The 12,824-nt window shown below is 34.8% G+C and overlaps 1 protein-coding gene across 2 annotated transcripts in view; it reads left to right on the top strand.

Annotated features, from left to right (window-relative positions):
- LOC119069777 (acetylcholine receptor subunit alpha-like 1) overlaps positions 1 to 12,824 on the top strand; it is a 125,150-nt gene that overhangs the window by 67,371 nt on the left and 44,955 nt on the right. For both annotated transcript variants that reach the window (XM_037174034.1, XM_037173956.1), the window contains exon 3: positions 5,975 to 6,056. The gene's annotated coding sequence lies outside the window, so the exon portion shown is untranslated. The remainder of the gene's footprint in view (positions 1 to 5,974; positions 6,057 to 12,824) is intronic.

The following is a 12,824-nucleotide window of genomic DNA, read 5'->3' as shown; positions in this document are numbered from 1 at the left end:
CGTATTACGTTTTGACATATTGTAAAAGGTAGCATCGTCATCTACTACAAACATTTTGTAAACGGAAGCATCACACCCTTCTGCAAGAATTGTGGAAGACAATAATACAATAATTACACATCGCTTGTGGAATATAGTGATTGCTTCTTTTTACAAAGTGTTTGTAGAAGAGAGGGCTGGTTACTTTTACAAATTGTTATAAGAGAAGAGTGCTGCTTCCTTTTAGACTATTCGCACTTTGTGCGATTAGTACCTACCTTAAACAGAAAACCAAGCAGATAAATATTTTATCATCGGCAAATATATTGATGAATTTCAGGAATTTCCATCCTTTTTTTTATATTTTGCATACGCATACCATTTAAAATAATAAAAATACAATTTTTTTAATAGTATATGAGGTTAATAAGCTGCAGCTTAACTCCAAATATAAATGAGATTGGAGATTAAATGAATATGTTGTTCCACATACCCAATTTATGCGATTAAAATCGCCGTTCGCAGAACTCGGTCGGTCAAACAGAAATGTAAATCCACCTATTTGATTGCTATAATTCGCTATAATAAATATTCTTTTCGAAGTAAATGAAATTTATACTGTAAAATATTTCCATTTTGTTTGAGAGCTTATAGATTATAAAATTATGGACATGAATCCAATTCCTACTTTTCTGTTGGTCGATATCAATTTCGATTTTAATAATTAAATATTGAAACAGGAATGTATTGTGGTGTACTGTGATGCTGCGGTTATATTTCGAGGAAATCAATACTTGTCCTATTTACATTTGAATATTTGACGCTAATTATTAGTAACTAGAACTAAATAAATAAAAGTAACTAGAACAGCGATAACAGAGTTACGGGGTTTGTGTATATGAATGGGATAGGTCGAATTTTAGGATGATCCAGAGAATCTTTTTTGGAAGAAACTTTTTTTTTAAATAGCTTTTGAGTAGCAACACAGTTGCACATAGGGCGTCTCGATTTTTAAGACCTATAAGGTCTGCGAAAGGTGTTTTTGGGAAGAGGTGCCCCGCATGACAATATTTGACTTGATGTTTTAGTAGAGCGTCGATCATCCAAAACTCTACAAAACAGCCGAAGGTTTCGATGGTCTGCCTGCGAGGTGTCTTGCCAGATAGCCTAACATCATACATTGACCTTTCGGATTTTTACTTGTGTTGTCTGACACACAGATTATTATGTTTAGCTTGTGGTATGAGATTGTAGAGGAGGTGGTGGACACCTTGGACAGTATATTCATGTAACATTTCATTTTATTTTAATTTTAAATCAAATTCAAATTAAACAGCCATTTAAAGGAGCTACTGATCAGTATGGGATAAGATATGTTCGCTCTAGCTCCTTTCAATTCAGTTCAATTTCTTTTAATTCCTGTCAATTCTATTAAATTACCTCAATTACCGGATCAATTCATCTAATTGCCGGATTCGCTCTACTTCCTTTCAATTTCTTTTAATTCCTTTCAATTTCCATTAATTTCTTTCAATTCCCATTGATTCCTGTCAATTTTTTTTCGATTCCGTTTAATTACCGGATTCTCCGGCAATTCCGAGCAGGGTGTGTAATCAAAAGTGGTTACCCCCTCGTCTGTTCTCCTTTCGTTGAAATTCGTTATGTGAAGGGAAAAGCAATTTACAATCATCCTCGCCATCATCTAAAACATAAATATACTACCAGAAGTTCAAGCAATGTTCATGCATGCATACTTTCACAACTCTGTTACATGGCAACAACATTATAATAAGAGCCACTCGTGTGACCACAAAGATCCCCAAAAAATGAACAGAAATGAAATTCCTAATCTATTTCCCGTATAATTTGCATTTCCGGTATGTTAATCCAATGAACACCAAGCGTCCATATGAAAACGTAAAACCAAAATGCTAACATGACAAATCTAGAGAGTTCATAAATTTAAGCTTGAAAACAAAAGCACATTTTGTGTGTATAATACCGTGTACATACCGATGCATCGGTACATGACAGAAACAAGCCCCAAAAATTAAATGAAGCACTCAAATTTGAAAATATTTTATTGTTATATCTAGGTAGAATATATAATGTCTGTGTGTGTGTGTACACCGAAACCACATCGTTATACACATTCAATGCCGCAGTAAACTATGCCAGAAATATTCCACCGTCATTTGTTTTTGTATTCTAGGACTTTTGTCGAAATTGCATTCCATCTACACTGGTAGTTCGGTTTGCTGTATACATCGGTACTTGTGTAAAATGTTCTTGAAAACATTTTACGCTCAATAATGTTTACAGCGAGTTGTGGGACACGATTGTTTAAATGTCGTCTTGTCAAATTAAATTGGAGGAAAATAGTTTTTGGGGTAGACTTAATACCTTATCCGTTCAACAGCATATTGCAACGACAACAAACAAACATTCTCGCCAAATGCAACATTTGAGAGTCACTTGAAAATACACGGTTTCGTACATTCTAAACTGTTTTGCTTCAATTGTATAGTCAAACAGCAAACGAAATTGCCATTTACATAAATAAGTGAAAAACGGTTGAAATGCTCAGGCGATCCGATTATGAGCCGATCTCAAATGGAGAGAGTTGAAGTGTGTTGTTAGAGAACGTTTAGTCCGTTTGCACATAACTCAATTTTTCTTTTCCCCTAAAAATTTGGTGAAAAATATTGTTAACGGCAGCTCTACACAGGCCGAAGGGCCTTTTGGATTTTTGTATGGAAACGTTTCATTTTTTGGCCTTTTTTTACAAATGAGTTTTATGTATAAATGGCTTTCTTTATAAATGGCCAGTTAGGACTGACCCACATGTTAATATTTTTTCGACAGATTTAAAAACTGCGACGTATTCCGTGACCATGTTTTTATTTCACTTTCGTTCGTTGATCAGTTCAGCTCTTAACTTTAACAGACTTTTTAGTAAAATGACAAAGCTCAGTTTTAGTCAGCTCAGTCAATCTACTATTCAGAACTATTCACGCCATGAGTCCACTAAAAATTTTAATATTTTCGACAGTTGGACAAAATACCGCTGACTTCATGTAACAAATGTCAAAAACTGTGCGTCAAAATGTCCCGATAAGTGTTGAAATTCGCCTGTACCCTACATATGGAAATGGTTCACTACCCTATAACATTTCCGATAATTCTCGTTTCACCTATGGTTCGAGCTAGACTTTGAGAGGGAATTTCAGTATAAGTCTGAATTGACAGTCGTCCGTTTTGCCTTCGTTTAGCTATCCGTTTACGTGACGTTTACATGACAACTGGAAACTAAACAATAGGTGACGTTGTAAAACGGAGACCTAAATGGAGTACTTCATTGTATTACCTTCGGGGTCGGTTACTCAGTTCTCTCTTGTCAACATAAAATGTTCAAATTAGACCATACCTTCATTTGGCGTATGTACCACTCATTGTGTGCATCCCTAAAAAACATCAATTTTCACTTTTAAACTTAAGTTTGAACAAAGAAGTATTGAAGATCGCGTAAAATTCAATCATTATCTCACGGGACTACATCCCACCATTCAAAAATCTTCGAATTTGATACACTTCCGAAACAGGAACAAATAAATTTTGCCACAAAATTCAAGGAAATTGATATCAACAATTTTTCATTTAAAACAAAATTATTCCATTAATCTTTCATCTCCTCCGACGGATCATATCGCAAACACAAGCATCACCGAACTTTAAATAACACTTCAATCCGCTAAGACAATTTGTTATTAATTGGAGAAATTTTGTGGCTGCTGACATTTACGTTGTTGTTTCTTGTGCGTTACTGGTATTATATTTCGTATGATTGAGGTTTTAGTCTATTTCTTCAGTTTAGGGGTCACAAATGAGAAAGATTCAACGTTTAAAATGACACCAGTGACGGCGGTATTATTGATATTTTTGTTGAAGTTTACCATCCGTTTATGTATAATTATCGAATCTATTACCTCTTTTTATCTTAATATTTTCAACACACACTGATACAAAATCATTTACTTCATTAGTTTTAATATAATAAGACCTCGTCATCGTTGTCACTCTTTTTCCATAAAAGAATTCACCAACTTCCATCGCATGACCCCAGGGCCTATTTTCGATAATTTAAATTCTCAAGGCTCAGAATCAGGTCAGGTTGACTTATTGAATTTTGACCTGACGTAAAACCTTCAGGTTACTCGAGGTTCAGTTTCGGGTTACCTGAAAGATTTGTATTCTAAAGCCTGATCCAACCAGATTTTTCAAAAATTGGGTTCCGGTCAGGCTTTTTTCCTCTCTTGAACCTGACCTGAATGTTTCAGGTTAGCCATTTTTAGGTTCAGGTTAGATATAGATATAGTCGATCTGTTACGAGCTTTCGACCTTCAGTTTACAGGCTTGATGACTACTGTCTACCTCGATTTTTTCTCCCTCTATGATGTAATTTGTCACTAACATTTTTGGTCACTAACTAAGCCGTTCTTCACTCACAACTTTGACCAGTAGTGACTGCACATACTTTTTTCAATGAACGTCAACACAATGTAGGTATGGTCGAATGTCAAACTTTGTATGGAGCGGAGGACATAGATGAAATCGCTATGTCCCCCGGTTTTAACATTCCCAGATAGCACAACAACATTAAATGTAAATTTTTAGGCACTTCTTACGTGCAAAAGCACATAAAATTTACATTTTGTAGGGGAAATTGTTAGCTGGGATTGTTGTCTGTAGGGAATTAATTTAACGAAAACTGTTGCCGAGTGGAATGTAAATAGACACAAAAGTAGTGAAATTGTTGATCGGAAAGCTTCAACATAGTTTGCAAACATTATTTTCCCATCAAACTCATCCGCCCAGAGGGGCCTTTTAAACCATTTATTTTACAAGCGGATCAAAAATAATATTTAGAATTTTCCAACCGTTGTCAAACATTTTCAATGCATTTAACATTTGACTGACTCGCTGTATTTTAACAAAAATGGTACAACTAACCCAACCGCATCATTTTCGATGAATATTCAAAACGTGCATTTCGGCAAGATAAGATTATATCCCAAAACCCAATGCATGAAAGGAGTATTATATAGTCGGTGTCATTCATTCAAACATGTAAAACTGAACGACAATCTAACCTTTTATTAGCTTTGATTAATTAACATGTTGTTTCTCTCGCTTACAGTCAATGACAAATAAAAGTCATTCAAGAAAGTTTAGCTTCTTTGCTAGAAATGGAGTTTTCCGTCTATTTACATACATAATTGAACGTCTTAGTCTATACGGCTATACATCTATGCAAATGAAGAAGAATGTGTATCACTGTGGAAGACATTTACTTGACTGCGGTATAGGAATTGCTATGCGGAATTTAACTTGTAATGTGTGATTTCTTAAGCAATTCGAAAATGGTAACGAATTAACGAAACTATACATCACATACGATGACATAATAATGTATAATACACGACAATCAGCCGTCTTCTTCCGTACATCTAACATACGAATTCGGTATAATATAGCTCGTCTTCTGGGAATAATGCTTATTTAGCAATAGTTAAATGTATCGTCGAAATTTGTTATTTTACTGGTGACGCCACCATGTTCGAAAAGTTTCCCATTTTCGGTAGATTTCTGTCTTTTCTCGTGAAGAGGAAAGTGAACGCATCATTAGCAACATTTGTCAAAGAATTGACGACGAAAGTTCGGCGTGGAAGAAGATCGGCGCACAATCTACACAATATAATTTATCAATCGAACGGAATTGCTTGAATCGAAAGTTTTGAAATTAAATTTACCTTTTCACAAGTAAATGGACAAAAAAATTTCTTTTTAACTCGTGTTTTGTTTCATAGTCAAATCCTTAATTTAAAAGGGGATTCTCTCTCGAACTTTTTTATATATATTTTTTCATCCCTTTACTTTTCCGTTTATTTTCCTCTCGGCTGTGCACAAGTTTAACGACTTTTTATTTTTGTTTCAGTTAAGTGATGTTATCTATAAATGGCGTTGATAAGCAACACTGTGCTACTGCTGGCCAATAAACGATATGACCATTTTAACAGGTGAATAAATTGATGATTTTCCCAATTATTATATTTATTGAATTTTATGCAATTTACGTTAGTAATATTAGCGTCGACTAATTTCAAATGTACACCTTGTCATTATTTTGTTTAAATAAGCTTATTCGAAGAGCGCAACTCTCATTTACTCTAAGTAGTACCTACGTTTTTAGCTCGAATCACACTTCCACCATTTACCATTCCATTTACATTACAACAATGGAAAATTGAATCAATTATCACTGCCTCATATTCACTCATATTCACTAACATGTAAATATTACAGCAGACGTCAGGGAAATTTATAGTTATATAAGAATTTGCTTCAGCCGTAATACCGCTCCAGATTAGTTTACATTTCACATTTAATATACATTTTTTCCACTTTTCGCCACATTTTTCATATTTTTCCAAAAACATTTTTTGGGGATTTAGGGAAATTTGGAGTAAGACCCTGAGGGAGGTGCGGGAACACAGGAAGGTATGTCCTTCAAATACGTAAGAAAATTGAGTCAAAAAAGAAATTTGCTGTTTTCATGACTCCTTACTACTGATACACGGACCCAATTTTCAAAGACTTTATATTTTTTTATTGTTCTAGTCAATATCTATCATTTGACGTATAAAAGATCAATGTTGAGCAGAAGAGGAATTACATCTGACATTACGTATCGGGTCTATCTTTCAATTCTGTGCTAGTTAACCGTTCAAATTTCATACATTTTATTGTTCTCAGCAATGTCCAACATTTTAATGGTTTTCTCTGCCAAAGGCATTAAAATGTTTGACAATTGAACGGTTTACGATAGAATTGAAAAAGAGACCAGATCGAGAATGACAGCCGTAATTCCCCTCCGGGTTCGTCTGAAGTTATCCCATGAAAACTGAAGGAAACAAATTAAAAAAACAAAACAAAATAGGCTGTTTTGCTGACTCCGGGTACAATGGCTAATGAGGTTTTCTTCAGTTTTCATCGGATAACTTCGGAAGAGGCTGCTCAATCAGGAATCAGGAGAACAGCGGATTTCATTTTTTGTGCAATTTTCTAACGTAAATCTTCAATTGAAATAATTATTGTTAATAGTTAACGATGTAAAAGTTGTTGTTGTCACAATTTGAGTGGTTAAAAGTCTTTGAAGATTTTTTTCAGAAATACGAGAATCGAATTTAATTTGAAATAAAAAATTTCAAAACCCTTCAAAGAGTGTTAAACTTTTCCTGTTTTACCGCACCTTCCTGAAAAGTGTATGAAAAATCGGTATAAAAATGGGAAAACATTTTCCCCAATTTAGTCCCTGTCCAAAAAGTAAACAGTTTTGTTAAATATTTTTGATTTTTTATTTTTTCACTTTGTTATGCTTGCCCCAACAGCAATATTGACCAGGGCACCAGGGAATGAATCATTCAAATGTATATACAATAAAAACACCAACCCAGCCACGTCGAAATTTAATTTGACTATTTGTTTAGCCTACGTTCCTGTTTTTATTGGCACAGTTCCCATTGACTAAATCTACTTTTCCAGAAAGTAATAATAAACTTCAAATATATGAAAGAGGAAAGAAAAACCATTTCCCATGATAACATCATCAATCATCTTACATACAATTTTCTACTACACTTGAGTAGTATATATATACCGAGTCTATCATCCAATCACCCCATTCTATATCATCATTCACTTTCACTTTACGTTTCCGGCATACACAAAACAACTTGTGGACTCATAAATAATTTACCTAACTAAATATGTAATTATTAGGCGCAGAGGAATGAATTTTCTGTGCTGTGTTGTAAAACTTCCTTAATATAATCAGAGAGAAAAAAAAAATCAACTACTTCAACAACATTCTCTTCCTCCTATCCCATCGATACCAGAACCGAATAATAATGAACATGTTCTATCCCCGTGTATTGCCAACGTTGTGTGGTATCTAATTTCTTTGAAAATGAAACGTGTGAAAGCATCAATAATTTCATTTATCCTACCTCTCTTTATATAATTAACTCCTACTACCACCCGATTCGGTATACTAACTTGAAGCGTACATCATTGAGAACCAGCCCGCATGTATTCTATATCAATGGAAATAGCACACACATTTTTTACACTTTACTCGGCAATGTTATGCTCGGGAACATCGCTGTTATAATAGGAATAACAGAACATCGACGAATCGATAGCAAAACACCCAGCAGAATCTATCATATCATCGCACATTATATATGCTTTATGTGGTTGTATATACAATATGGAGAGATTTTCTTGTTCTGTTTTTTGCAGACCGACGTTTTTTCACGCATACAATAGACATTACCACATTCTGTGTGCATTTGTGATAGCATTTGAAAAGTAAAAAAAAACTTGTTTAGATGCTTATTTCCTGTGGGACATGTGGGACAGAATTAACTCGAGTCTTTTGTTACGTTCGGAGTTAAAATCAGCTCGAATGTTCGTTCGACTGTTTGCAACATGTTTAAATACACGAAACTGTTTCGTTTTTCCCCTGTCGTTGCTTCTATTCTGGATTTTGTGAAACACAGAAAAACGAAATAGAGTGGGTCTACAGTTAGTCCATACTCTGTGTGTACGAGTTCAAGTATGGCCATTTTGAAAATTTGCGGGCGAACAGATATTCTATGAAAATTGTGGGAGCAGTATATTCAGGTATTTTCAGAGAATGTGGACACCCGGAATTTCTTCAGAACATTTCTTCCTGATACGGTCCACGTTAGTGAAATAAGGACATGAATTTGCTTCAACTGTTTTTCAGTAATACAAACAAAATTGCTTATAAGTCTTTATACGAGTGCTTCAGCTTTGTTTCCATAGGTGGACCAGCTGAAAAACAGCTGAATCAATTTTTTGTCTAGATTTCACTGTAAGTCTCACGAAAGCACTACGTTTTCTCTCCGTTTACACTTTCAACAATAGTAAAGAGGCGTGGCAGGCCTAAGACCACAGATTTTACGATCAGTGAAAATATCTTGCTCTAAAATGTTCAATACATTGCGACAATTCTCGTATTTTCGTAACTTGACAGTTAAGTGCATAAAATCCCATAAGAACTGTCAAGTTACGACATCTTAAATGTTACGAATGTATGAGAATTGAGGCTCATAGCGGCGATTCTCGTAACGTTCGTAACTTTAATAATTGATACTTGACATGTCGTATCGGAATACACGAAACTGTCAAGTTACGAATATTTGGAGTTACGAAAATATAAGAATCGTCGCCCAGGGCGCAGATTCTTATGAATTTACGAATTCATAACTTGACAGTTGTCACCTTAAAAGTTAAGAATCTTATGAAGGTGACAACTGTCAAATGACAAATTCTTAAAAATTCACTAGAGTCTGCACCCAGAGTTGTTTTTTTAAAGAATTAGATGCCAACACTAAAAATTAAACAATTTTTGCACTAAAAATTTGTACGCAACAGCTTTGCATTTTTCTATCTTTGGTCTTTTTCCGACTGCCATTGAAAATAACTTTTGGCATCGAATCTCACCGGCAAACGAGGTCTTGGGGCGGGCCTTGGGCAATAAAATTGGGTATGTCCATACTCATCTCGAGAACGATGTCAAAAATTGAGTTCGGTTTTTTCCAGCAGTTTTATGAAAATAATAAAATGTGAAAACAGTACTCTGTCGATCCTTGATGGTTGGTTCATGCCAACCGTACATTCCCACTCGTATTTCTCTTTATTATCAGCGCTGTGTAATAATGTACATTACAAATCGAATTCTTTGGTGTGAAGATTAAATTTCTTATGATTTTTAGATTATTTGGGAAAATTTTTATTGAAAAGTTCTTTTTCTTTATACGTGCAAAACAAGTGGGTGAGATACGGGTGTGTGGAATATAAAGAAAATTAATGATGCTTCGACTGGCTGCAAAGAAGACGAAAAAAAGAGAAGAGAAAACGAAAGATGGGTTCAACTCAAATGGAAATGTTCAATGTCCTTTTTGTTTGGGGTCATTACCCATGATTTACCGTTAAAGAAAATGAAAAGAAAATACTTAAAGTATGTTTATATCAATGATACTTGTCTTTACGCTTGTAGGTGCCAGAATGTAGGTAGGTAGCAAACAAGAAAACATTTTTTTTAAATGTTATGAAAAAAAGGTTTTTATTAAGTTTCTGAACACTTCAAGCTTTTTGTATGTTTTTCATTAACTTTTCCAAGTTAATTAAATTTTCCCAATCAAGCTTTTAGCGAATATTTCGTTTTTCTAGACACTCAAAGTCTAGAGCGAAAGTAGCAAAAAAAAAATTATTGAAGATAACAACGAAAATTCATGTTTACAGAGCGAAAAGTTTCTTATGTAAATTTATCGAGCTGCGGGAAATGAGCGAGAAGGGTACTATACGCAAAAATACCTGTGATCAGATCTAAAATCAGTTAATCTGATACATACTTAATTGGATAATCAGACCCACGGTAGCCTCCGACCGAAGAAGTTGAGTGTCGCTTAAATAATACATTTTTCTAACATTATCAATATTTTGGACGAGAACGAGTGACTCAATGGCTCAATGGTTAGCTCGTTTGCTTTCCAATATTCGATTGAGTTGTCAGTAGCGGTGGTTCGAGCCTCAACCAGGCCAGGAAAAAAAATGGTATGGTTGTGTGTGTAGAGCTGTCACACGGCTTACCGGTCAAGGCATTGTTGGGAGCTGCCGGTATTCTACTCCTACTGCTATAGGTACTAAGGCGCAATATTAAAAATCCTTCAGAGTGTAAAAAGCTTAGAAGGCGTGGTTCGGAATTCACGTTGAGCATGTAGTCCCTAGTGTTAGGTCATTACAATACCATGTAAAAGTACCTTCACTAGCTATAGCAACAAATGGTAGCCGAATCTTTCACTTAAAATGTGACCACCCGGTTGAACAATAACCATACGCTATTATTATTATTATTATTATTGGACGACTCGGGTCGAAAACCGAATTTTTTGTCGTATGACGAAAACCAATATTTTCTCTAACAAACAAACTACAATATTGTTAAGGTGGTAAAAAGACGTTTGTGAATCTCTGCTACTTTCTCAAGCTTGTCTTATCAGAGAGTTTATTTGTTTTTGAGCTAAAGAGAGTGTTGCAAAAACAGATTGTTTCACGACATGTTCTGTATACAAGTTTTGCCAACTACCTGCCAGCTACCTAGTGTCAAAATCTATAGGATAACACCAATTTTTTGGCATACCACTAGGGTTACATTCTTTTCCGCACTTGTTGCACATTTGTGTTAATTGGGAATATTTAGTGTGAACCTCCTAGCACAAATTGATTTTTGTAGTACACGTCTTCCTAATGTGCTGCCAGTTTTGTGAAAATTGAACTTTTGAAGTTGCTTTTGCTCTCTTTTTGTACTTTGATTGTCAATTATGCATGTGTCATTTTGATATCGAAGTGTAGTTCATTTTTGTACTAATACGATAAAGTCTCTTTTCTCAACACTGACAAAAAAAGTTGAAATTCTTACCTGTAGCAGATAACTTTGTCTCCAGGTAATCTAGAATAACTGCTACAGCTGAATTTTTTGTATCAGGCGCTATAGCTGTGGCAGCTATTCTAGATTACCTGGAGACAAAGTTATCTGCTACAGGTAAGATTTTCAACTCTTTTTTGTCAGTGTTGCGAAAAGAGACTTCCAAAACAGTTCGAAATTATGGAAAAATTAAGTTTTTGGACGTTCGCAGTTTTTGGAAATTTTTGGCAATTTTTTGGAAATTTTGGAAAAAAAATTCCAAAAATAGGCCCTGGAATCAATCGTCACAAAAAGTCAAACGAAAACGTTCACTTTCCACAGGAGCATTGCATAAAGTATTACCATAGAAAAATCCCATCATCTTATCTAAAAACCATTCAAAACTGCTTACGCTCCACTGAAATACTTAAAAAAAAATTCCTTAACAAGATTTGTGTATTTCTGCATCAAAAGAATTTTGAACGCTTATTTACATCCTTTAAGAAACTGTTTATCCGTTCGCATAAGTATTAACATTGTGCATGTGCATTAAAAGCACATTAAAGCACTATGTATGTGCCATAAACATCCTTCCTTATATCCTTAAATATCGTGTTAGAGCTGCTATATACAAAATATGATGACGGGGGTTTGAAGCTTTTACCGATAATGAAATTTATTCCTCACAATAATGGATTAAAAAAGCGCTTAATGTGACTTTAATGTGTTTTTCATGGAACCTTAGTCGAATGCTATAACGTGTTTGGTCGAAAACCAATGATGGTTACCGATAAAAAACTAACGAATTAAATTTTCTGCACCGATACACTAAATACGAACCCCCCGTAAACGTAATACTGCTGGAGGTGCAATATTGGCGATAGCATTCGTGCATTTAACTGATAAACAACACTGTAGATAATCGTAAATAACTGCAAAGCCCCCCAAACTGAAATTTACGATTACGAGATAAAGGATAGCAAACAACACCGATTTTGATTCGATTTATTTGGCTGTGATATTTATACTTTTGGGTGTGTTTGCTGGTGGACAATTGAAAATTAGCATGGTCATTGTAACCGTTTCATTTACTTGTTGCGGCAAGATTGAAATGATTTCTTTTTACGTTTTATGTGGATTATGAGCAGTCAATGTTACTCATCAGTTTGACGTATTGTTAGTGGGATGTTCGGAATCTACGTAATTACTCTCGACTGTTGCCATAACACGTTGGTCAAATTCGAATTTTAATTGACTTTATCTCAACGTGCTCTCAGTAAATAAGGTGGAA

The sequence above is a fragment of the Bradysia coprophila genome, chromosome II, assembly GCF_014529535.1.
Source record: "Bradysia coprophila strain Holo2 chromosome II, BU_Bcop_v1, whole genome shotgun sequence".
NCBI lineage: Eukaryota > Metazoa > Arthropoda > Insecta > Diptera > Sciaridae > Bradysia > Bradysia coprophila.
The sequence above is the reverse complement of the archived record's forward strand: the minus strand, read 5'-3'. Positions and strand labels throughout refer to the sequence as shown.